This window comes from Suricata suricatta, chromosome 13, assembly GCF_006229205.1.
Source record: "Suricata suricatta isolate VVHF042 chromosome 13, meerkat_22Aug2017_6uvM2_HiC, whole genome shotgun sequence".
Lineage (NCBI taxonomy): Eukaryota > Metazoa > Chordata > Mammalia > Carnivora > Herpestidae > Suricata > Suricata suricatta.
Genome location: NC_043712.1, coordinates 17,943,471 through 17,947,828, shown reverse-complemented (window position 1 = coordinate 17,947,828; position 4,358 = coordinate 17,943,471).

Genomic DNA, 4,358 nt, shown 5'->3' with positions numbered 1-4,358 from the left:
ATCATCCTGATTGAATCTTTCCTGTCCAATATGGTACCCATGAGCTACTTGTGGCTATTTAATTTGCACTTAAATTAAAATTACATAAAATTTATAATGAACTTCTTCAATCACACTAGCCACATTTGAAGTGCTGAGTTACCATGTGTAGCTAGTAGCTACCATTTTGGACAATAAAGATATAGAATATTTCCTTCATCATAGCAATTTGTGTTGGAAAGCCATGCTCTAAATATTGAATACTGGTTAACATTATTTACCTTATCATAATGCTATTAATGGCCAAGACATGGGGAAATGGTGCCTACAGGCACTGCTGAAGGGAACATAAACTAATGTGAGCATTCTGCAGTGCAATTAGTCTCAATGAAATTAGGAATACTCATATGCTCCAGAGAATTCTCACATAATTCTCAAAGGGAAACCAGTCAAGGATGTTTGTCATAGCATTATTTCTACTAATAGGCTATGGGAACAATTAAGTGTTTATGGCCAGGGCACTAGATGAGTGAAATATGGAAGATGCATTTTGCAGAATACTGTGAAGCAGTCAAAAGCAAATGACTAGATCCACACATACCTATCTTAAAAAACATAGTATTATATTCTTACTGTGCATTGTTACTCAATAGTGAAGTAATGACTAAAAACACTAGTTCATGCAAAAGTTAGATGAATCTCACAAAATATTGAGTTTTTAAAAGCCAGACATAAAAGAGTACATACTGAACAATTCTATGTTTATTAAGTTCATTGAACATGTAAACTAATATATGGTAATAGAAATCAGAAGAGTGGTTGCATATAATTGGGAGATTTACTATAGAAGGACAGAAGGAAACTTTATGGGGTGATGGAAATGTTCTGTGTTTTGATTAGGGTGTCCATTACATGGGAATATACATTTGTCAAACTCATTTAAATGTATGCTTAAGATCTGTATATTTTACTGTATGTAAATACACCCCAATAGAATGTTATTTAAACACACACATACACACACAGAGTTTTAAAGGCAAAAAGATTAGTTTCAGATGAGATATACAGCCCCTATATGTGCATTCAGAACCACAACATGTATTTTACAAAGATATTAATATTTAAAAGGATACAAACAAAAGAAATGAATCCACACATAGTTTTGGTGAAAATCACAGGAAGCAAATGCTAGTAGGGTTTAGGCATGAAAGAGATTGGAATTAGGATAAAGTCAACTACAGAAGATCAATAAATGGCTTTAAGGTGACTGAACCATGACTAGGGGGGCATGATCACTTCAACTTTTCTGGAAACAGATACCTTCACTGGTAGAGTCTCTCTCTTCTTCTAGGGTGGCTAAACTGGGATTGTGTCACACTCATGTTGTCTCTGCTCCCTTCTCATTGAGTAATCTTGGCTGCAGAAAGGAGTAATGAGATGGGAACAGAAAGGTAAGTAGAGCCTAGAAGATAGCAAAGGGAGGGGTGAAACAGGCAAGACAGAGGTACAGAAGGAGGGGAAGAGAAAGAAAGAAAGAAAAACGTGGCACAAACACACATCTGAGTCTTCAGAGTGTGAGCCAGCTCCACCTCTGGAGTTTTTAGTAATATAAACAGATTTCTCACCCCTTAAACTAGTTTGAATGGGCTTCTGCAACTTGCTCTCCAAAATGTGATAATACCCTAAAGCCATCTACCATTTTAAAGAATCTATGTAAAGTCTGATTTTAGCATTTTACGAACTTTCTGTCATGGAAATATTCATACAAATCCAGAAATAGAAATATTAGTGTAAAAGACACTCAATTTTAAAAAGTTTTAGTATATCACTAATCTAATCCTCTTCACCTCATCAGCTTTCCCTCTCATACATACATACACTTTTGGATCAATTTGAATCCAATGCCATAAATTTTACCATTTAAAATATAAATATTTCAATCTGTATCTCTAAAGTTAAGAAGACTTAAGAATGTAACTACAAAAGCAAGGTCACACCAAAAAAAAATTTCCCTTAGAATTATCAAAATAGACAATATTCAGATGTCCCTGCTCATTTAAGGAATCTAATTTTACTATATTTCCTCAAAGCAGGATCCATATAATATCTAGAAGCATTAATCTGGATACTATATCTCTTAAATTAATTTTAATTTACAGGTTCCCTGTGTGTCTGTGTGTGCATGTGTGCACGCACATGTATGAGCCTGTGTATAATTTATTTGTTGAAGAAACTTGGCAGCTTGTTCCTACAGATTTTTCCTTATTCTGGAGTTTTAGATGCACTCTTGCTTATTGTCTGTATGTATGTTCTGTGGACTAATATGGTTTATCTCAATTCTTTGGCAAGAATATTTTACAGCAGGTATTCTATGGTTCCTGTTGCATCACATCAGAAGAAAATTAAAAGCTGATTATGTCTCCTCCTATAATGTTAAAAGTGACCAGCCACTGTGCAAACCAGAATGGAGGTTCCTCAAAAAGTTAAAAATAGAACTATCCAACAATCCAGCAACTGCACTGCTAGGTATTTACCCAAAGGATCCAAAAGTACTCATTCAGAGAGATACAAACACCCTGACGTTTACAGCACCATTATCACCAACAGCCAAAGAATCCAAAAATACTGATTCAGAGGGATACAAGCACCCTGATGTTACAGCACCATTATCACCAATAGCCAAATTATGGAAAGAGCCTAAATGTCCAGTGACTGATGAATGCATAAAGATGAGGTGCATGTGTACGTGTTATACATATATATGTATATGTGTATATATACACACAATGGAATATCACTCAGCCATAAAAAAAGAATGAGATCTTGCCATTTGCAACCACATGGCTGGACCTACAGTGTATTATTCTAAGCAAAACAAGTGAGTCAGAGACAGACAAACACCATATTCACTCATATGTGGAATTTTAAAAATAAATGAACCTGGGGGGGGGGCAAAAAAAGAGAGGAAAATCAAGAAACACTCTTATCTACAGAAAACAGAGTTACTACAAGAGAGGTGGGGCAGTGGATGGGTTAAATAGGTGATGGGTATTAAGAAGTGCACTTGTGATGAGCACTGGGTATTGTAGGGAAGGGTTGAATCACTATATTGCACCTCTGAAACTAATGTACTGTATGTTAACTAACTGGAATTTTAATAAAAATTTGGAGAAGAAAAATAAATAGAATGATTAGTCCATTCAGGTGTTTTCAGTTTGATTCATCTTTTTTTTTTTTAAGTAAAATTACCTTTATTTATTTATTTATTTTGGGGGGTACAAGTGAGCAAGGGAGAGAGAGAGAGAGAATCCCACGAGGGTCAGAGAAAGAAAAAGAGAGGTGAGGGGAGAGAGAGAAAAGCAGGGCTCATGGGGTCTCATGTTTTACTCGAAGTGGGGCTCAAGTAAATGGGGTTCGAGCTCACCCAATGTGGGATTGGAACTCACGAACTTGTGAAATGATGACCTGAGCAGAAGTCAGGTGCTTAACGAGTGAGCCACTCAGGCACCCTGATGCATCTATTTTAAAGTTTCTTATCTTATCAGCTTTACACTTCAGGTTTGAGAATCCGTTGATGATCACTCATTGTCTCATTAGAGGCACTGAATGTTGATATCCTTTTACTTCCATCTTTCATATCTGCAATTGTTCTATAAAGGATGATTTTCTTTCCACATTATTTGGAAACATGAGGTATAGTTCTCATAGAAAGACAACTTAGTGCTTGAGTCCCCCATGTTTATCAGTTTGAGAATACGCTGACCTCTATAAAGTTACAAAATGAGGGAAAAAATGCCCTTTTTCTTTTTAGTGGGAAATGGCATTGAGACCACAATTCTCTGGGAACTAAGGGTGCTCACTACTCATGGTCAATACTGGCCAGACATAAATTCCCAGACTTTTCAGTAGACAGAGCTAAAAATTATGTATCTTTTTAAGAGAAAATATTTTCCTATTTGCAATCAAATTTAGGCAATTTGTGGTTTTGATTAACATCTTGATTTTAAATTTTTGTCTCACCTGCTGAAAAAATATAATTCCTAAGTACTTATTTGCTTTATCCAAATATAACATATAATAGTATTAGAATAAGAAAACCAATATTTATACAATCAATGTAACTGCTAAAAGCAAATTAAGATTTTTGGGGAGTTCATTTGTTCTTTGTATGTATTACCACCTTATCGTATCTTCTAGCCAACTGAAATAAGTCTTCTATGTGTAGCTAAGTCACCAACTTAATACACAGCTTGATCCATTTGTTACATTTTGCCATTTATTTTTATGGATGGTCATTTTTTTGTTTATTTATTTTGAGAGAAAAAGTGAAGGTACATGCACAGGAGAGGCAAAAAGAGGGAGAGAAAGAATGCCATGTG